The sequence below is a fragment of the Choloepus didactylus genome, chromosome 3 (genome assembly GCF_015220235.1).
Source record: "Choloepus didactylus isolate mChoDid1 chromosome 3, mChoDid1.pri, whole genome shotgun sequence".
Taxonomy (NCBI): Eukaryota; Metazoa; Chordata; class Mammalia; order Pilosa; family Megalonychidae; genus Choloepus; species Choloepus didactylus.
In genome coordinates, this window is record NC_051309.1 from 15,660,835 (window position 1) to 15,684,093 (window position 23,259).

The 23,259-nt window shown below is 36.3% G+C and overlaps 1 protein-coding gene and 1 pseudogene across 1 annotated transcript in view; both read left to right on the top strand.

Annotated features, from left to right (window-relative positions):
• LOC119530204 overlaps positions 1-9,647 on the top strand; it is a 49,905-nt pseudogene extending 40,258 nt beyond the window's left edge.
• Positions 1-23,259, top strand: part of BST1 (bone marrow stromal cell antigen 1) — a 126,907-nt gene that overhangs the window by 26,658 nt on the left and 76,990 nt on the right. The window lies entirely within an intron of this gene.

The window sequence follows — 23,259 nt, forward strand, 5'->3', positions numbered from 1 at the left end:
CTAAGAGTTTTATGGTCTTGGTGCTAATGTTTAGGTCTTTGATCCACTTTGAGTTAATTTTGGTATAAGGTGTGAGATGGACATCCTCTTTCATTCTTTTGGAAATGGATATCCAGTTCTCCAAACACCATTTATTGAACAGGCTGCTCTTTCCCAGTTGCTTCGGCTTCACTGCCTTATCAAAGATCAGTTGTCCATAGATGTGAGGGTCTACTTCTGAACACTCAATTTGATTCCATTGATCAGTATATCTGTCCTTATGCCAGTACCATGCTGTTTTGAGCACTGTAGCTTTGTAATATGCTTCAAAGTCAGGTAGTGTGAGACCTCCCACTTCATTCCTCTTTCTCAAGACATTTTTGGCTATTCGGGGCACCTTACCCTTCCAAATAAATTTAGTTATTGGTTTTTCTATTTCTGTAAAGTAAGTTGTTGGGATTTGAATTGGTATTGCATTGAATCTGTAAATCAGTTTAGGTAAAATTGCCATCTTAACTGTATTTAGTCTTCCAATCCATGAACATGGTATGTTCTTCCATTTTTTCAGGTCTTGTTCAATTTCTTTTAGCAGTTTCTTATAGTTTTCTTTAATAGGGGATTTTAATCCATTGACATTTAAGGTAATAACTAAGAGGGAAGGATTTACTTCTGCCATTTAGCTCTTTATTTTTTATATGTCTGTTTCTTTTTTATTCCTCAATTAGTCCATTGCTGCCTTTTATTTTGTATTTAATTGCTTTTTTGTAGTGAACCATTTTGATTCCTTCTTCTTTCCTTTTCTCTATATTTTTTAGTTATTTTCTTAGTGGTTACCTTTGTAATTACAATTAACATCCTAAATGAATAGCAACCTATTTCAATTAGTATCAACCTAGTTTCAGTAGTATACAAACTACTCCTATATATTTTTGTCTTTTCCTGTTTATATTGTTATTTTCTCAGATTACCTCTTTATACATTGTATGCCCATTAATATAGATTCCAAGTACTGTTTACACATTTGCCTGCTAAGTCATATAGGAGGGAACAAAGTTTTTAACACCAAAAGTGCAATAACACAGCATTTTATTTTAATTTATTTACCTTTATTTCTTTATTCTTCTTATAGCTCCAAGTTACTGTCTAGTGTCCTTTTATTTCAGCCTGAAGGACTCTTTGTAATATTTCTTGTAGGGAAGTTCTGATAATGAACAAATTCAGCTTTTCTTGGTCCATAAATGTCTTAATTTATGCTTCATTGTTCAAGAATACTTTTGCTGGATATAAAATTCTTGGTTGACAGTTTTTTCTTTAAGAACTTTAAATATGTCATTCCACTGTCTACTGGCCTCCATGGTTTCTGATGATAAATCTGCTCTTAATCTTATTGGAGATCCCTGGTATGCAACAAGTTCCTTCTCTCTTGCTGCTTTCAAAATCCTCTTTGTCTTTGGATTTTGACAATTTTGCTACAATTTTCTTGGTGTAGCTCTCTTAGAGTCTATCCTGTGTGGAGTTTGTTGAGCTTCCTGGATGTATATATTCGTGTCTTTCATCAGATTTGGGAAGTATGTGGACATTATTCATTCAAATACAATTTCTGCCCCTTTCTCTCTCTCTTGTCTTTCTGGGACCCCAAGGATATGTATGTTGATATGCTCAATGGTGTTCCACAGGTCCCTCTGACTTTGTTCATTTTTCTTCATTATTTTTTTCTATCTGTTCCTCATACTGGATAATTTCATTTGTCTTGTCTTCAAGTTTGCTGATTCTTTCTTCTGCTTGTTCACATCTGCTGCTGAATCCATATAGTGAGTTTTTCATTTCAATTAATTGTACTTTGCAGTTCCAAAATATCTTTTTGGTTCCTTATTTAATTTCTGTCTCCTTATTTTGTTCAGACAATGTTTCCCTGATTTCCTTTAGTTCTTTGTGTATGGATTCCTTTGGCTCACTGAAAATATTTAAGATAGTTCATTTAAAGGCTTTGACTATTAGTTCCAGTGTATGAGCTTCCTCAGGGATGGTTTCTGGAAAAATATATTTTTACTCTAAATGAGAAATACTTCCCTGTTTCTTTGTGTGTTTTGTAATTTTTTTTTTTTTTTTTGAGAATTGGACATTTTGAGTATTATTTTTTTATAAGTCTGGAAATCTCATTCTTCCATTACTCTGGGATTGCCAGTTTTGTTGTTGTTGAGGACTGGAGTCATCAATTTGTGACATTTAAAAACTATTTTGCTCCCAAATGGGGAATGGAAAGAGAAAAGAGGGGGAGAAAACTAGGCACTGCTGCTTTTTCCTGAGGGGCGTTGAAACAATGGCTGCCCTGCCAGCACTCCCCACTTCCAGAAATCTGAAGTAGCTGATCAAAAGCAGTCGTTAGCAATTACACTACCTACCCCCAGATTTTGGAGGCTTAGGTCCTTATAGCCCACCCTAGCACCAGCAAGCTGTACCAGGAACCCTGGCTGCGGTCCCCACTGCTGTCTGCCATGTGGTTAGGGAATGGTGGATGGTAGCTGCTGCAGCAAGGGTGTTTCAGTTTACTAAAGGTGCCAGAATGCAATACACCAGAAATGGATTGGCTTTTATAAAGAGGATTTATTAGGTTATAAATAAACAGTTCTAATTCCATAAATGTGTCCAAACTAAGGCATCAACAAGAGAATACCTTCACTGAAGTAAGGCCAGTGGCATCTGGAACAGCTCTGTTAGCTGAGAAGGCACGTGGCTAGCATCTGCTGGTCCTTTGCTCCCAGGTTGCATTGCTTTCAGCTTCTGATTCCAGGGGCTTTCTCCTTAAGCATCTGTGGGTTCTCACTTAGCTTCTCCAGGGCAAACTCTGTGGTTCATCTCTCAGCTTAGCATCTCCAAACGTCTTTCTGTCTGCATTTCCAAGTGTCTGAGTCTGTGTCGGCTCTGAGCTCTCTCCCTCTTCTGAGCTCTCTTAAGGACTCCAGTGAACTGCTTGAGGCCTACCTTGAATGGGTGGGGTCACAGCTCCATGGAAACAACCTAATCAAAAGATCCCACCCACAATAGGTCTGCCCCCACCAGAGTGGATTAAAAAAACATAGTCTTTTATGAGGTACATAACAGATTCAAGCCAGCACAGAGAGTTGAAATTCACCTGTAATTTACCGGCCTCTTCATCCAGCTCTTCCCTGCATCCTACAGAGTGACCACTAGACTTCAGAGTTCCAAAATCATTGAATCAGATAATTCCTGTTGTTTCAATAGTTGTTTTGGTGGAAGGTCTGATTCCTGGAGCTTCCTAGTCTGCCATCTTCTGACAATCCTCTCCTCAATAATGATATATTTTAATATTTAATATATATAGTAACATAAGACTATTCCAAGAGATCATCAGAAATACCTTAATCCTTTGAAAATGAAGCTTAGCAAACATTAGGAATAATGTTTGGGTAATTCAAGGAAGCCTCCTTTCACCATTACCAACCTAAAATATAAAAAAGCATTTTTTCTCAAGAGCAGTTTGGACATAGTTAAAATATATCAATCCGTTGCTTCAGTTCCTTATCTTTATGTAGTTTAAATATTCCTAGGTAGTTGGTACTGTAGTAAGTTAATAAACTTTTTTTCTTTGCATAGGTGTTTCTGTTGTTGACAAGAAATAGTAGAATAGTGACCAGGTTTGTTGTTTAACATATTAACAAATACTCAATCCCAGAAAAAAAAAATGTTTAAGTTTTCACATTTGTTTATTACTGGATCTTTGGTAAAATAACATTTGGATAGCTGAATAATTTATATACAAGAGAAAATGGTAGGTTATATTGGCCTAGCCTGCAGGGTGAGCAGTAAATAAATAAGAAACAGTTGTAGTAAAGTATTTACAAAATGTAAATGTCTAGGTTGGTCCAGCTTTCAGAAGGTTCAAAATAAAAGGAATGCCATTACTCATTAAGAATTACAGGTTTACACAGATTTAATACTGCCAGTCTCCTCCTGTACATTCCTGAGAAATTATATCCCTTCTTTTACATACAGCATAATACTTCTATGATCTTATTCTACAAATGTAAGGGTATACTATGCTTTGATGATTTCTGAAAAGTTAATATCCCAGGCACCACATTACCTCATGACATTACGAAATAGGTTCTGTCAATTTAATGTTACAGATGAGGAAACCAAAGCTCAGAGAGGCAGAAATAGGATTGGAAGCCAGCTGTCTTTATTTCACTGCATTGTGCTGTTTGCTGTTCTTCTTGCACAGCTGTTACACCTTTCCATTCTGTTAAATAAGTCCCATTGTGGAGCCTTGCCAGGAACTTCATCAGTGAAAAGGGGTACAGAGGGTAGCAAATAATATAAAGCAGAACAGGAAGTAGAGTACAGACTGCTTCCAGATTCTCAGTGAAGTGCTTGCTTTCAGCTAAATGAAAGGTAGTAGATATGAAATAATAACTAAATGGTAAATTGTATGGTATTGTAGGTAAGATGTTGTGCTTGTTTGGAGCTGTTATGTGCCCCAGAGAAGACTATGTTCTTTTAATCCATCCCTGTGGGAGTGACCTATTGTTGGGTGGGACCTTTTGATTAGGTTGTTTCCATGGAGATGTGATCCAGCCCATGCAAGATGAGTCATAATCCCCTTAATGGAGTTCTTTATGAGAGGATAAAAGACAGATGAAACTCAAAGAGCTCAGAGAAGCTAAGAAAGAAAATGCCCTGGGAGAAGCAAGTAGGACCTACAAAAACTGAGAGAGCCATTTTGAAGCCAGAGCCCGGGAGAGAAGGACCAGCATATGTTGCCATGTGCCTTCCTATGAAGGAACCCCGGATGCCAGCAGCCTTTCCTCAGAGAAGGTATCTTCCTCTAGATGTCTTAATTAGGACATTTTTGTGGCCTTAGAACCATAAGTTTGTAACCTAATAAAACTCCACTGAAAAGGCTGACCCATTTCTGATGTATTGCATTCTGGCAGCTTTAGCAAACTGAAACAGGTGCTCTAGGATTTCTACCAGAGAACTCAGATGCCGAGGGTCCCTGTTCCTGCCCCATATCTTACAGTGTTCCTCAAAGTATAGTCCTCAGAGAACCTGCATCAGAATCATATCAGGAACTTTTAAAGATGTGATGTATGAAAACTGGACCTTGGAGATTTGATTCAGTAAATTTGGAGCAAGGTTTTAGACTTTATACATGACTGTTAGGCAAGTAAATCCTGAGAGATATTATTTCATGTTCTAACTATGCTTCCATAATTAAAACTTTTCCTCAAATTTGATAAGGTGATGGCAGAGTCCGTGGAAGTCATGATATTCTTTGCAAAATACAATGTAACATAGCTAAATTTGGGAGATTAGTACAGCAATGATATAGACCTTGGGAACAAACAAAACTGAAGGCAAATCCCTCCTCTGCTGTTTAGTAGTTATGCAACTCTGAGTAGGTTACGTAACTTCTCTGAGCTTAGAAGTAAAATGTTGATTATAATACCTTGACGGGTTATTCTGAAGATTGAAGACAACATATGTATAATGCCTGACACGCAGCCACTCAGTAAATAAACAGGTATTTTTATTATTAAACATCTAATGTTGGATAAGATAGAATACCATATTTTAATAGAGTCAGCTATTAAGAGATCTTAGGGGCAAGGTTTCAAATGGTTTGAGCCATTGTAGTAGGTCAGTACACTTGCTTTAGAATCAGAATGCCTGGGTTCAAATCCCAGCTGGTACACTTTTTCATTTACTACCAGCAGGGTAAATCAGAACCTCTTCTTACTTTTGTTAAACCAGCTATGAAATGGAAATGGTAATACTACTTATCTCAAAGGATTGTGGCGAGGAGTACATGAGATTATAAAGGAAAGAGTTTACAACAATTCCTGGCACATAATCAATATGCTTTAAAAACAACAACAATGAAAACCGTGCTTATTTCTATTATTCTTCAGTAAACACTGCTCTGTGACTGACATGCCAGAAATTCCAGATTTGTTAAGTCCAAAAGTGAACTCACAGTTTTCTCTGTCCCCTAAGCTTGTGAAGCCTTAAATGCTTTCAACTCACTGCATGATTACTGTTCTTCAAGTTACCAAAGCTGGAATAATGACAGCAGATAAACTTGAATGCAAGGCACTGTTCCAAGGACCTTTAAACATTGTTTCCATTCACAGAATGACCATAAAATTCTAAATAACTATATTCAGATGGTGTAGCTCATTTCTTCTTCCTTTGGGATGATCCACCTGCAGGAGTTACCTCAGTCAATTTAACAAAACTTCTTTGGGGTCACTCTACCCATTTTCCAGATGTATCTAAAATTATCTGAATCCCAGCATGCCCATGCCCAATGCTTAAGATATATAATCTAAGTTTTGTCTCTCCCCTTCTCACCCCATCAACTCCATTGCCTAGAATTATGGGTTGAATTGTGTCCCCTTAAAAGGTATGTTCAAGTCCTAACTCCCAGTCCCACGAATGTGATCCTATTTGTAAATAGGATCTTTGAAGGTGTTATTAGTTAAGACGCGGTCAAACTGGCTTAGGGTGGGCTCTAATTCTTTCCGACAGGTGTCCTTATAGAAAGAGGAAATTTGGACAGAGACATAGAATGCGATGGATTGCTAGCAAGCCCCCAAAAGCTAGAAGAGGTATGGAGAAGATTCTTCTCTACAGGCTTTGAAGGAAGCATGAACATGATGACACCTTGATTTCAGACTTCTAGCCTCTAGAACTTAGATAGTAAATTTCTATTGCTTTCAGCCACCCAGTTTGTGGCACTTTGTATGGCAGCCTTAGTGAAGGAAGACACCCTGCAGAGAGATTTGTGCATAATGAGAGCCTGAGTAAATGTTTTTAAGCATGTTAAAATAGATTTTCATGCCAGTTGTGCAAGGCTAAAGTTCGTGAGGAAAGGAACAAAGAAATCCTGAAATTTGAAGGAAGTGTGGACTCTCAGTTGAGATGCTGTGGCTGTTGCTGGGAATCTGATGCCTGCAGTATACATGTACCTGTGTTCTGGCACCTTCCAAAGGAACCTGGGCCACGATGAGGCGAACTATCCAGTGCCAAAACTCACACCCTTGGGCTGAAACAAGAGGAAGTTGATTCATTTCCCTGTGGTGAAATACAGACAGAATTGCCTCAAGTTCCTACTGATACATACTTTCTTTAATTGAAAGAACATTCAGTAGAAGGGTCATGCAGTGGCTAGGCAGGGCAAGTGGCGGCTTCAGGAGAAATGGGGCTTGGGGCGATGGAGGTGGCACAGAAGACGCGTTTATGATTTTTTACAGATTCTATTCCAATGTCCCAAAATCAGATTGAAACATTGACCTATCCTGGTTCCTCCTACTTCACTTTGAATCCATTTAAGGCTCTTTGAATAGATCCTGAAGTGACTGATAAGGAAATAAAAAAGAGGTTTTGGCATTTATCCACATTGGTGCATCCTGACAAAAATCAAGATGAGGCTGACAGCACAAAAGGCTTTTGATGCTGTGAACAAAGCTTACAAGTTTCTATTGGAGCAGGAACAAAAGAAGAGGGCCCTAGATGTAATGCAGGCAGGAAAAGAATATGTGGAAAACACAGTGAAAAAGTGGGAAAAGCAACTAGAGAAGGAAGGAAAACTTACAAATATGGAAGAGGATGATCCTGAGCTGTTCAAATATGCAGTCTACAAACAGACCCTGAAACGCTTTGTTGAACTGGAAATTAAAAGGAAAGTGGGAGAAGCCAAAGAGGTGCATGAAAGGAAGCAAAAAAGAGAAGAGACTGAAGCTCAAAAAAAAAAAAAAAAGCCAAGCAAGAAAGGGAGTGGCAGAAACACTTGGAGGGAAGTCAAGAGGGTCACATGGACAGCTGGCGAAACTTCAAGCAAACACAAAGGGGAAGAAAGAGAAGAAAAGTCGGACCTTCCTGAGACTACCAGAAGTAAAAATGGAGCAGCGTGAGCTACCACCTGGGGTCACAGCTGTAGAACTGTCCCCCGCCTTCCTCCCCGACTGCCTCCCCTCCTGCTTTGAAGGACTCATTCTTTCCTCCCACCTCCACCCCAACATGCAGTAGTTTTTGCTTAGTCCATTTTGCTTTTAATACAATTTAATGTCCATTACAGCAAGGCTTTTTTACATTGAAATGAGGGGCTTAGTTTAAAAGAACTCCCCCCACCCCAAAGCAACCAGGATTGGAAGGTGCAACTGTTGGTTCTGCCTTCTGTTCCCACAGCCTGTAACTTAATGTTTAGTTTAGTACTTCACTGAATTGCAATGGTTAGAAACTCCGTGTATACTTTGTAGAAATCACTTATTAAATAGGTTGCTTTTTTAAAAAATTGGTTATCTTGTTCAGGTAATGCAAATCTTTTAGGTTGGTTTGATTTTTCAGATTTTAAAAATATGAAGATTTTTACATATATGAAACTGCATGCTGTTAGGCAATGTAGTATTAATAGAGATAATTCATACAGTTGCTTACTGGATTAAGATTTTAAACATAAGTAGTGTTTCTAGTTCACTGGCATTAAATAAGCTCCATTTAAGAAGGAATTACTAGATGGTGATTAGTTAATAGTTTAATGTTGAACATTATAAACTATATCAGTATGATTATAAATTGCACCCATTAAATAATCTTGAAAATCTTTTTCCAGTCTTTAGGATTTGAATCACGATATAGTGCAAAGGGCACTTGAATATGTGTCAGAGTTCTTAGCTTCTATTCTGGGCTCTTTCACTAAACAATCACACTGTTGTCAAGCTCTTTAACCTTTATGGCAATCCATAAGAAAATATACATAAAATATGCCACAATTCTTGGTATTTGTATAGGCCTTCAATAATATTTGTTAAAATGGAAACTTAACACATGCTAACTTATATTCTTTATGACTTACGTACTAAGTAGCTGTACCTACCTGTTTGACATGTAGATCAATTACTAATCGAAGTCTCATATTGCCTCCAAACATTGAAGCAAATGGTGTACTATGGTGTTTTTTTAAACTGTAGATCACAGACTGATTATGGATTGCAACCAGCAAATTTTTTTATAATTAAAAATGCCATAGCAACTTATTCAAAGTCTGAGCAAGGACTGTGCCTGCTCCTACAAATACTATGACCAACTGTGACCAATGTTATATAAGAAATGATTGATGGAGAGGATATAATAAATAAAACATGAATTGGCCAGGATATTTTGAATGCTATGTTATCATCTGATTTTCTGTAAGATGGTCAATTTAACTGTCATCTTAATGGAAAAGCAATAATTGTACAACTAAAATTTTGTTTAATGTAATTCAATTAATTCTAACTTTATGTGTGAAGGAATTTCATCTGCTGTTGACAAAAATATCAAGACTTCTAGTTAAAAATGTTCAGTCTACTTGTCACAAAACATCTACTGTGATATTTTAAATTTTCAACTGTTGAAATATTTTAATCAAACTGGTACACATTGCCCTTAAGCCAGATGTATTAGTCATGGTTCTCTAGGGAAACACAATCAACAAGAGATATCTGTAAATAGAGATTTTATATGAGAGGATGTATGAGTCCAAATTCTGTAGGGCAGGACACATGAGCCCAAATTCCATAGGAAAGGCATGAGTTTGCAACTCCGATGAAGAAGTGAAAGTTCTCTCTTCTCTCCCTTAAAAGTCTTCAACTAATTGGGTTAAATCCAGCTAATTGAATTTGCTCATTGTGGAAGAAACTCCCTTCATTGATGCAATCAGCCACAGGTGCAATCAATTGACTTATGATTTAATAAACCAGCCTTCTGATTTATTAAGCAGCCACAAATGTCCTTGCAGTAAGAGTTAGGCCAGTGTTTGTTTGACCAGACTCCTGGGCATCATCACCTGGCCGATTTGACACATGATCCTAACCATCACATTCCATCCCTTGTCAACTTGGCAGCTATGCACATCACCTTAAACCATACCTAATCTCTAAATAGAACACAATAACAAACATGTGTTTTACTTAACAATACTCAGCTGTCCTGTGTACAGCTGGAAATGCACTAAACTTTTCCAGAATAGGGTGCAAGTCCTTAGGTAACTTTCACTCTTAAATTTGATATCCTGTAACTTAAATATTATGAAATGAACAATACAACTTATATGATAAGGGGATAAGAAAGAGAAGAAAACAAAGATATTTGCTTTATGTACAAATACAAACATACTCAAAACAAGGAGGAAATATTTATGCCATAATTGTCCTCATTTCTGTAACTAGTCACATGGTCGTAGTTCATATTTATCACTACCTTCTTCTACTACCCATTCCGTGTTCCATTTACCCTCAGCACTTTAGCTGGCTGTGGGTCTTTGCCTGGTGGGGTGACCCAAACCTTCATTCCTGAAGTTTCTAGGCCATTGGTAGTCCTGCCTAGGTTGGATTGTTGCAGTTTTCCATTGACTTTAATCACAGGGCATGGTGGTACTAAGAGAAACCCTAGGGGATCTCCTGTATTCAAGGAAAACTCTTCCTTACCTCCATTATGTAGTTGCTTTCCTATTTCCACTTGACAGACAGGATCAATCACCCCAGCCAGTAGAGTAATCCCCTTGGTGGTCCATGGTTAAGCGTTCTGTCTCTACTAAGGCCCAATAGCAGGCCAAATGCTGTTTCTCAAAAGGAGAGTAGTTATTTGCAGAGGACGGTGAGGCTTTACTCCAAAATCCTAATGGCCTGTATTGCGATTCTCCTGTAGGAGCCTGCTGAAGGGTCCAAACAGCATCTCTATTTTCTACTGATGCTTCCAGCACCATTGGGTCAGCTGGATCATATGACCCAAGTGGCAGAGCAGCTTGCACAGCAGCCTGGACCTGTCACAGAGCCTCCTCTTGTTCTGGTCACCAGTCAAAACTAGAAGCTTTTCTGTTCACTTGGTAAAAGGGCTGGAATAGCACACTCAAACGAGGAATATGTTGTCTCCAAAATCCAAAGAGGCCAACTAGGCACTGTGCCTCTTTTTTGGTGGTAGAAGGGACCACATGCAGCAACTTATCTTTCACATTAGAAGGGATATCTTGACATACCCCACACCACTAGACACCTAGAAATTTTCCTGAGGTGGAAGTTCCCTCTATTTTTGTTGGATTTATCTCCCATCCTCTAACATGCAAATGCCTTACCAATAAGTCTAGAGTAGTTGCTACTCCTTGCTCACTAGGTCCAATCAATATGATATCATCAACATAATGGACCAGTATAAAGTCTTCTAGGAGGGAGAAATTATCAAGTTCACTGCAGACAAGACTATAACATAGGGCTGGAGAGTTGATATACCCCTGAGGAAGGACAGTGACGGTGTACTGCTGGCGTTGCCAGCTGAAAGCAAACTGTTTCTGGTGGTCCTTACTAACAGCTCTTAAGAAAAAAGCATTTTCCAGATCAACAGCTGCATACCGGGTATCAGAAGATGTGTTGATTTGCTCAAGCAATGATATCACATCTGGAATAGCTACTTCAATTGGAGCCACCGCCTGAATCTAATAAGAGTAGAAAACCAATTGTAAAAGCCCATTTTAAGATTCTATTTCTCAAGAACCACTCCTACTACCAAGCTGTACTAGTCAGGGTTCTCTAGGGAAGCAGATTCAAAAGGATATATCTGTAAATATGAGATTTTATGAAAGTGTCTCACTGAACTGTGGGAATGCATGAGTCCAAATTCCATAGAGTAGGCAGCAAGCTGGCAATTCTGATGATGGTTTTCAGTGAACTCCCTAGGAGAGGTGGCTAGCTGAAGAAGTGAATATTTTCTCACTTCTCCCTTAAAGGTCTTCAACTGATTGGGTTAAATCCAGCTGATTTAATTCTCTCATTGTGCAAGAAACTCCCTTCATTGGTGTAATCAGCCACAGATGCAATCAAATGAATGATGATTTAACAAACCAGCCTTCTGGTTTATTAACCAGCCACAAATGTCCTTGCAGTAGCTGTTAGGCCAGTGCTGCCTTGAGCAGACTCCTGGGCACCATCACCTGGCCAAGTTAACGCAATAACCTAACCATCACACCAGATTTTTAAAAATAAAAACAATGAAGAATGATGAAATGAAAATCAAAGTGTTCAAGTTCAACTTCTGGGTATCATATGGAAAATAGTGACAATACAGAGAAAACAGTTGACTTTCAACTGGAAAATTTGCCTTTATCCAAGCCATATTCCAAAAAGAAAAAAAAAAAAAGAAATTACAAAAGATTATAGGATAGTTTAATGTGTCAGTTTATGTGTCAATATTCTTCCAAATAAATTCTTAGAGTTTTCAAAATTAAAAGGCTACTTGGAAACTTATTGATAAAGAAAAAAAAAAGCACAGTCAAGTGTCTAGCCTAATTTCTGTTGTTCTACCATTGTTAGTGATAAAGCTATCATCATTAAAGTATATTGTGAGGCAGAGAAAATGGCTCACATATTTTCTTCCATATGTTTACATATGGTATGTATATCTTTAAATCTCAACTAATTAATTAAAAACTATGCATACTGATAGCACATAGCTCATTATCTTTTACTATTGCAGAATATTTAGAAGCAATGCCCATTAAAATCTGTATAGAGTTCGTAAACCAACTTGATCAGAATAAGCTGCATAACTTTTGTTTTGTTATATGAGTTAATACATGATGTTATATTATTTAAATATAACTTAACATGCAAATGAATCCTATGGATTTACAGGACTAGATAATATATTGTTCAATAATGTAAATTTTTAAACATTTTATTCTGAAATAATTTCAAACTTACAAGACAGTTGAAAAATTTATACAACCCCATATAGAAAATTCTAATAAATCCCCACCCCCTTGATACCAAGATCTACCAATTTAACATTTTGCCACCTTTGCCATATCATTCTATCTTCTGAACATTTGATTGCAAGTTGCACATCATACTCCTGAACACATAGTACTTTCATGTACATTTCTTATGAACAAGGATATTCACTTTTATAGTCACCTTAAGTGCAGTTATCAAGATCAAGAAATTTAATACTGATATCAAACTTACACTCTATATTCCAATTTTTTCTTAAGCCCTAATAATATTCTTTTGAGCCTCTTCTCCATTCTTCTATGTCACCCAGTATCATGTACTCCATTAAACTGCCATTATTTATTTAGTTTTTCTCTCTCTTTTTTTTTAATTGAGGAAACATATATACAACATCCCATCCCAACCCCTCCCAGACATACCATTCAACGGAGTTAATCACATTCACAATATTCTGGTACCCTCACCACCTCCTATTTTAAAACTCTCCCATCTCCCCAAAGAGAAACCCTAACTCATTATGCATTAACTCTCCATTCCTCCTGCCCCCCAACCCTGGCAACAATTAGTCTAATTTCTGTTTACGTGAGCTTTGATATTCTCCAGTATTTTCTTCGTATTTGCTATGGAGATTAAACTTAACCTCCTAAATCTATAACAATCTGTTTGCTTGGATACCAATTTAACTTCAATAGTATACACAAACTATGTTGCTGTACTCTCTGTTCCCCACCTGTATGTAGTTCTTGTCACAAATTACGTTTATACATTATGAGTCCAAAACCACTGATTTATCGTTGCATTTTATGCGGTTGCCTTTTAGATGCTATAGGAAGTAAAAAGTGGAGTTACAAACTAAAAATGTAATAGTACTGTTATTTGTATTTACCCATGTCATTATCTTCACTGGTGATCTTTATTTCTCCATGTGCCTTCAGTTCAGTTGTCTAGCATCCTTTCATTTCCACCTACAGAACTCCCTTTAGCATTGCTTGTAGGGCCATTCTAGTGGTATCAAAGTCTTTCAGCCTCTGTTTATCTGGAATGTCTTAATCCCTTCCTCATTTTTGAAAGATGGTTTTGCTGGATATGGACATCTTGGTTGGCAATGTTTTGCTTTCAGCATTGTAAATCTGTCTTCTCACCACCTTAGTGTCTCTATGGTTTCTGAGGGGAAATTGGCACTTAATCTTTAATGATGTCCCACGGGTTCCTCAGGCTCTGTTCACTTTTGTTCATTCTTTCTTCTTTCTGCTCCTGAGACTGGATGCTTTCAAAGGTCTTATCTTCAAGTTCACTGATTCTTTCTTCTGCCAGCTCCAATCTGTTGTTGAACCCCTCTAGGGAATTTTATATTTCTGTTACTGACATCTTCAGAATTGTTTGATTCCTTTCCATAATTCCATCTTTCTATTGATATATTTGTATTCATCTATTATTTTCCTGACTTCCTCAAGTTCTTTGTTAATGTTTTCCTTAGCTCTTTGAGCATATTTAAGACAATTTTTTAAGAGTCTTTGTCTGGAATGTCCCAGGTCTGATACTCCTCACTGATGATTTCTAATGCTTTAATCTTCTTGTTTGCCTGGGCCATCACTTCCTGTTTCTTTGTATGTTTTGTAACCTTTTGTTGAAACCTGTACATTTTGATATTTTTACATGATATTGCTGGAGTTTAGACTCTAAGGCATTTGTTCCTAAAGCTTATATCCAGATAATGTAATTAAAGATCTTTACTTGAATGCCAGGAGACAGACACACACACACAAAGAAACAACCCACCTTTCCCAGTGTTTGCAGATTGAAATGTGGTACGTTCCTTCAGAGTTTATCCATACAATGAGTTTAGAGAATACCTCCAGACCAAAGCATAGGGGACTCCCTGGAGCTTTCTGAGCATGCCTGTGTAGCCCTAGGAATTCCCCCATTCACTCAGATAAGAATGGCCCCTCTTCCCCAGTAAAGTTTCCTCATGATACACTGCACTGTATGTCCTACAGCTAGTAATCCTTTGCCCCAGGCAACACAACTTGACTGCTTTCCCACAGTGTTCTTTGGGAGAGCTCTGTGTACAACCTTCTACCTGCAGGGCAAGTTCTGGGACAGCAAGTCCCTTAGGCCTCCACCAGATTGGGTTAGACATAATGCTCCCAGTATGTGCACATAGGTTACTCTGCTCCCTCTAGAATTGGGATCTGGGACACGCACTGGGAGCACAAGTTGGCTCCATGCCCAGCCAATGAGGGATGTGGATGAGGTCAGCAAGGGTGACATAAGATCCTACCACTTTTAAATAGGCTTTTTCTTGATTCAGTGCTTGCTCAGTTCCTGCAATCTTTAACTGTTTGCTTGAGCAAAGTTATAATGGCCAGTTATTATAGGTTATTCAAAGTTTCTGTGGGGGGACAGAGCTCTCAATAGTGTAAATTTAAAAAAGAAACTTTTTATGATGGAAAATTTTAAACACAAAAGTAGAGGGAATGGTATAATGAACACTCCCATGTACCCAATACAACAATTATCAGCTAAGTAATTGGATGCCAAAGTTTCATTTATAGTTGGCTGCCAACTATAAATGAAACTTTGGCATACAACTGTAAATGAAACTTTGGCATACAACTACTTTTTTTCTAGAGAATCAATTATCATTTGGCAAACATTTCCAATAATGATATTTAATCAATAAAACTACCTATTTAATTGATATTTCCAATGAACTATATTTACACAGGGATTTATTTCAACATTCAAACATGTCCAAGGGTTTCAAAAGACATTACTGTCATCACAGTAAACAGCCTAGCTACTACGTGCTCCCCCCAAATTTGCAACATAAAAAGAACATTAAGGCATTTTGAAAAAAATGAAATTAGATATTCTTATAGCTCACTTTATGGAAACAAACTTTTGTAAACCTTTATTGAGGTATAACTATTATACAATGAACCAGATATATTTAAAATGTACAATTGAATAAGGCATACATCCAGGAAACTATTACATGAGTGAAGATAATGAACATCTCCATCACCTCCAAAAATTTCATCATGCCCTTTGTAAGCCCCGCCTCCCTTCTGCTCTTTCCTGACCACCTCCCCCTCACCTTCCATCCCAGGCAATCACTGATTTGCTGTCTCTATAGATCAGTCTGCATTTTCTAGAATTTTATATAAACAGATCAAACTATACACACTCTTTTTCTCTGGCTTTATTATTTTGAAATTCATTGATGTTGCAGTATGTATCACCAGTTCATTCCTTTTTATTACTGAGTAGTATTCCATTGAATGGATGTATCACAGTTTACTCACTTGTTGATAGACATTTCAGTTGTTTCCAATTTTGGGTTATTACAAATAGAACTACTATGAACATTTGTGTAACAGTCTTTTATGGACAAATATTTTCCTTTCTCTTGGGTAAATACCTGGTAGTGGAATGGCTAGATCTTATGGCAGATACGTGTTTAACTTTTTAAAAAACTGCCAAACTATTTTCCAAAGTGGTTGTGCCTTTTACATTCTTTATCCTTGGCAATATTCTTTGCTCTGAAATCTACCTTGTCCAATAGTAATATAGTGACTTCAGCTTTCTTGACTTTTTACTGTGGTAGTATACATAGACCATAACATTTTCAATTTTAACCATTTTTAAGTGTACAATGCAGTGGCATTAATTGTTTGTTTACTATGTTGTGTGTCTATCAACACCACCCATTACCAAAACCTTTCCGTCACCCAAAACAGAAACTCTGTACCCATTTATTAATAACTGCCCATTCCACCTTCCCATAGGCCCTGGTAATCTCTAATCTTTCTGTCTCTTTGACTCTCTGTTTCTATGAATTTGATTATTCTAGATATTTTATATAAGTGGAACCACACAATATTTGTCCTTTTGTGCCTGGCTTATTTCACTTAGCATGTTTTCAAGGCTCATCCATGTTGTAGCATGTATCAGAAGTTCATTCCTTTTTAAGACTGAAAAAAATTCTATTGTATACATTTACCATGTTTTGTTTATTCATTCATCTGTCATTGGACAACTGTGCTGTTTCTACCATTTGGCTATTGTGAATAATGATGCTATGAAAACTGGTGTGAAAATAACTGTTTTAGTCCCTACTTTCAAGTCTTTGGGGGTATAAACCTAGAAGTAGAAATGCCAGGTGATGTGGTAATTCTGTTTAAGTTTTTTAAATATTATCAAACTGCTTTCCACAACAGCTGCCCCATTTTACTTTCCTACCAGCAATGCACTGGGGTTTCAATTTCTGCACATCCTCTCTAACTCTTGTTACTTTCTGTTTTTAAATAAAAGCCATCCTAGTGGGTGCTCCAGCATTCTGATTGGTGGTGTCATCATGTCTCTTTTTCCATCCTTTTAAACTATTAATGTCTTTATATTTAAAGAGTATTATAGGCAGCATATATAATTGTGCCTTGTTATTTTATCCAGTATGACAACTCTGACTTTTAACAGGGGTATTTACACAGTGGTTCTCAATTGGAGGCAATCTGGTCCCCCAAGAGACATTTGGCAATTTCTGGTGATATTGTGGCTGTCTGACTGGTGTGAGAGGTGTGCCACAGAGGGAGTGCTGCTGGCTTCCAATGAGTAAAGGTGAGTGTTCTAGTTTGCTAATGCTGTCGGAATGCAAAACACCAGAAATGGATTGGCTTTTATAAAAGGGGGTTTATTTGGTTACACAGTTACAATTTTAAGGCCACAAGTGTCCATCAACAAAGGGTACCTTCACTGGAGAAAGGCCATTGGCATCTGGAAAACCTGTTCGCTGGGAAGGCATGTGGTTGGCATCTGCTTTCTCCCAGGTTCTGTTTCAAAATGGTGTTCTCCAAAATGTCTGCCTCAGCTTCCAACAGTTGTCTTCAAAATGTCTGTCTCAGGTCTAGCTCGCTGTGAGCTCCTTCCGTCTGAGCTTATATAGTGCTCCAGTAAACTAAACAAGGCCCACGCTGAATGGGTGGGGCTACACCTCCATGGACATTATCCAATCAGAATTATCGCCTACAGTTGGGTGGGGCACATCTCCATGGACACTGAACCAATAGGTTCCAATCCAATCTACACTAATACGTCTGCCCCCACAAGAATGCATTAAAGAATATGGCTTTTTCTGGGGGACATAAATATACAAACCAGCACAGTAAGGGATGCTGTTAACCATCCTATAATGTGCATGACAGCCCTCTACAACAGTTATCCAAACCCAAACGTCCAGGTGGAGAAATTCTGATTTAGACCATTTATACTGAATGTGGTTATTAATAGTTAGGTTAAAATCTAGTAAAGTGATCTAGTGTATGGATGGATGAGTAGAAAAATGGGGATAAAAACTAAATGACAAATAGGGTGGGATGGGGGGGATGGTTTGGGTGTTCTTTTTTCACTTTTATTTTTTATTCTTATTCTGATTCTTTCTGATGTGAGGAAAATGTTCAGAAATAGATTGTGGTGATGAACGCATAACTATATAATCATACTGTGAACAGTTGATTGTATACCATGGATGATTGTATGGTATGTGAATATATTTCAATAAAACTGAACTAAAAAAAAAATCTACTAAAGTGCTATTTGTTTTCTATTTCTCTTCTTTGTTCCCTTTTTCTCCTTTAGAAGTGTCTTTAGGAATTAAATATTTTTTTATAATTCCATTTAATTCCTTTGTTATTAACTATAAAAAAGAACCTACCATATTTCACCTTTTGGCCTTTGCACATTTTATTTTTACATACATTATAAATCCCAAAGTACATTGTTATGATTTGTTTAAGCAGTCAATTATCTTTGAAGGAGATTTAAATAAGAAAAAAATATTTATGTAGCTTGTTTCCATGCTTTTGCGTACATCAGGTAAGCAAACTTTTACTTAAAGGACTAGATAGTAAACATGTCAGGCTTTGTGACCACATATGGTTTCTGTTCTGTACTTTTTTTTTGCTTTTGCTTTTTTAACAACCCTTTAAAAATGTATAAAACATTCTTAGCTCACAGGCTGTTAAAAAAAAAAAAAAATGAGTTTGCAGACCATAGTTTTCTGGCCCCCAGTATGCTTCTATCTGCCTGTGGACTTGACTTCCCTTAACATTTCTTATACTTTAGGTCTTTTGCTAATGAATTCTTTCAGGTTTAGTCTGAAAAAGTCTTTATTTTGCATTTCTTTTGGAAAGATATTTCCTCTGGGTGTAGAATTTTAGATTTACAAGTTTTTAATTTTTTTTTTCCTAGTTGTTTTAAAAATGTTGCTATCCTGAATTCTCACTTGAGTTGTGCTGGGCACCGCCTGTGTTCCCCAGCCCTTCTCTGTGCTGTGCCTGGAAACGCTCTCAAGACAGTAAGCTGGGGCAATCGCAGAACTCACCTTGTTTGTTTCTTCTCATTTAGGGTCCAGTGTCCTTTGTTGCAAGATGTCCAGGATCTTGAAACATTGTTTCATATATTTTGCCCATTTTTGACTGCTTTGGGCTGTCTCAAATATTTAAACATTCAAAAACTGTTAATGTATTCGAGAAGAATGTCTGGATAAAAGACTCATTTGCTCTTCAATACTATGAATCAAAAACTGAGTTACACTTTGTGCCTATAAAATATTGCATTTTACTTCTTTATAAACATTGAAGAATGATTTTGAGACATTAAACATCATTCTTTTGTATGAAAGAAGACACTCATCACCTTAAAAGTTCCCCAAATTTGTTCACATTGTGTTTACTTAGGGTTATTTGTTTGTTGAATTTAAATATGAATGAAATCATGTATGATCATAACTTTTTTCCTTACAAAGTAAAAGCACTGTTTCACGGAACTTCTATTTCAGTCATAAAACTTTCCCTTTTCCCTATCAGTTAACTTGTTTCTATCTTGTTAGATGATCAAATAATGTCTTTTAATGATAAATTACTGTCATGTACTTACACTCATTGTTTTTTCAAATTCCCATTAGTTCACTAGGAGTCATTAAAAAAGCCCTGAGCCTGCCATTACAGAACACTTTTTAACACATCTAACAGCTGAAGAAACTGTAAGATGTTTCAGTGAAGTGTAACCAGGCTTGTGGAAGATTTTTCTACATCACATATCACAGCATCTGTTCAGTCATTTAAGCTATGGAAAATGCAACCCCCCTCTAGATTTTACTTCCTATATTCTGTTACATAATGTATGTTCTTCAAATTAATATTAACTTATGGTTAATTTTTATAAGACAAGTAAGTGGAAACTAAAATGGGAAACAAAGCTTTCTATTATAAAAAGAAATGAGGTGACAAGTACAAAGGATTCTGGACCAAATGACCAACTACTACTACAGCCGATGAAGATTTTCTTGGATTTTTTCTATCCTGGATTCACCAGGCTTCAGATTTAGGAGTAATCTAAGCACCTTCTCTGACTAGTGCTTTCAAACAGTCTGTGCTATTACACCGGCAGTGCAGTAACAGAAGCACTCAAGGGGGTTGAAAATTTACTCTGTGTTATGTCTTACATTCTCAGTCACAGTTTCTCTAGTTGGATAGGCAGAAATGTCATCTTGGCCACCTCTAATTGATTTTTTTCTGATATACCAATACCTTCAGATAAAGGTATGTACATCTGAGACAAAACCTGCAAAGAGATGGGAGATGGAGAAGAGCCCTACTTCTACTATTTAATTAGCTGTTTGGCCGTGGGTGAACATTTAACTCTCTGAGCCTTAGCTTCCTCATATGTAAAAACAGGGAGGTTAGAGGAGACAGAACTATAAAAGAATAAAGCTCCATAGCTAGGCTTATAGAAATTATATCATTGCTCTATAATCCTTAATTTCACACATATTTTAGGGCATTGTTTCAAAATTGCTATTGTTGAAGCCTGACTTTTGCCTCCTGGTATGATGTAATAGGGGGCTTATAAACCACCATTTAAGAAATATCCCTTCCCCTGAAAAATAATCACAACTGAATCTGATCAAGCCTCTAGATTTAACTGTTGGTTTATAAGAAATACATGATAAAATAATAGTATGAATGAAAGGATGAGGATGTCAGTCAAATACAGAATATGAAAATTTCAACTGGACAAATCAGTCTCTACAACAAATAAATACTGAGGAATAAAAGGGGAGGGAACCTGTAAGAAAGACATAAAGAAACATCAATCAAATGAAATGTGTGGATGTCATTTAGATCCTGATTGAAAGAAATGACTGTGAAAAACATTTTTTGAGAAAGTAAAAAAATCTAAACACTGGATATTAGATGAAATGTTATGATGTCCGATATTTGCTTCTCAATAATTCTGGCAGTGGTGGTGGTGGTGGAGGTGCATGGAGTGTGAGAGTGAATGTGTGGGAATGTGGGAAAGTATGCATAAGAATAGATGAAAAGAAAAAGGTTGAAGTTAGGTATTAGGTTCATTATACCATTATCTAGTTGTGTATATATTTGAAATTTTTCATAATACTAAAAAAGTATGACTTTCAAATCTATTAACTTTACATACATCTTGCCTGATATGTCATTAGTCCTTGCTGAAGTAGAATTCTCTGAGCTAAGGACAAAATGTTAAGAAACAAACAAAACAGACAAAATGTTAAATGGAAAAAATTAGTCACAAAAGCATACAATCTAATTCAATTTATATAAAATTTAAAAAAAGGCAAAAATAGAGTGCATATTTTTAGAATATATCTGGGTAGCCTTAAATTATATGAATTAAACTCTGAAGAAAAGAAAGGTAATGAGGAACACAAATTCAGGACAGTAGTTGCCTCTGGGAAGGAAGGAGAGGGAATACGTTCGGAAAGGAACAGAGGAGATTTAAAAAGGATAACATTCTATTTCTTAACTTGAGTGGTGAGTATAGATGTGTTTATTATTCTTTAAATGGAGTACATACATATATTGATACATATATACAAATCATATTTCTCATCAATCATATATGCTTTTCTGTCAGTATTTTATATATATATATATTAGAGAAAAATTCAGCTACTATGAATTTATAATCAAAGAACCAAAAACTATGAATCTGTACATACCTTTAACCATGGAACAGTCATTATCCATAGGTCTTAAGTCTAGAAGGACCCAGGATTGCCTGTATTTGGAATTATATCTTTCAGTTTAATGAGAATGGCTTCATTAAATTTACACATAAAACATTATCAATCTGGGCATTTTCTGGCATATTTCCCAAGAACTTATTTAGAATCTGGCACATCAAAAATGGAACTGCGTTGCTATATGCTTCAATACTGAAACAAAAACAAATCAAAGTGTATTCCCAGGTGGAATTATAATCACAACCATTTGAGTTGCCCCATGTTCAGAATTCAAGATTTTAATAATAATTCATTAAGGCTACAAAAAAGAAAAACTATACTGCTAATATCATAAATAGGTATATTAAATATACATTTCATAAAGTCTCAGAATGACTCTAGTCTGAAGCATTTGCCAAATTATAAGGATGCAATGATCTTTGTACATATAAAAAATGGTCTTTCCCTTTTCTTTTTAAGTAGAGCGCTCATTTAAATATACTTATCAGAAAACTAGTTCTTTAAAAATTTTTTTTAATTAATCTAGAGTTATCTAAGGAGTCACGTTAAATCAATCAAAATCATATTATTATGTATGTGGAAAAAGGGTCATATTTATACATATTTTTAAACCCTTTGCTGTTTTTCTCTAAACTATTCAAGCCCTTAAGGCTTTTCAATGCAGCAAATTTTTAAATGATATACACACATTCCCAAGGTGAATGATAACAAAAACTGACAAAATTTCCAAAATGCCTCTCAGAAATTAATTAAAATAACTTGAAATGCCACTGTCTACATCTTCCTAATCATATTTCTATTTGGTACAATGAAGTAATAAATTGCTGCAAATTCTATTTCTCACTTCAATGCTGGTCATTTTATAGACCTTTAGCTAATTTAAGATAATGAAAAACTGTTTTATTGACCACCTGAAAAACCAAACAAACCCTTAACAACTACATTGATAAAGTCTTAATCCCCAGCCCTAAGACTATCAAAAGTGTTAATTGCTCAAACTAATCTTTAGTCTTTAATAACTTTCTTTCTGATTTGTACAATCATCATCACTCTCGATTTTAAACTATCATAACAAAGTTAACAAAGATAACATAAAGTAATCTTTCATAACTCACAATTATCCATCCAGTAAAAGAAATTTTGAGGAAAATGAATTTTTCCTTTGCCCATATTTTTTTTTTAAATTACTTCATTATGGAGCAATTGTCAATATTTATTTAATTTGTTTTAAATATCAGTATTTATTTACAAATAATTTCCTCCTTGATCCAGCAAATCTCTGAGAATATGACAGTTATACCTGCAAATGTAGGTTATTACAGATTCGTTGAAGCAGTTTCTAATAGCTGAAGACAAGAGCCAACACACATGTCCATTTATATGGGAATGACTGTATAAAATCTTGGTATATTTACAAAATGGAATATGTGA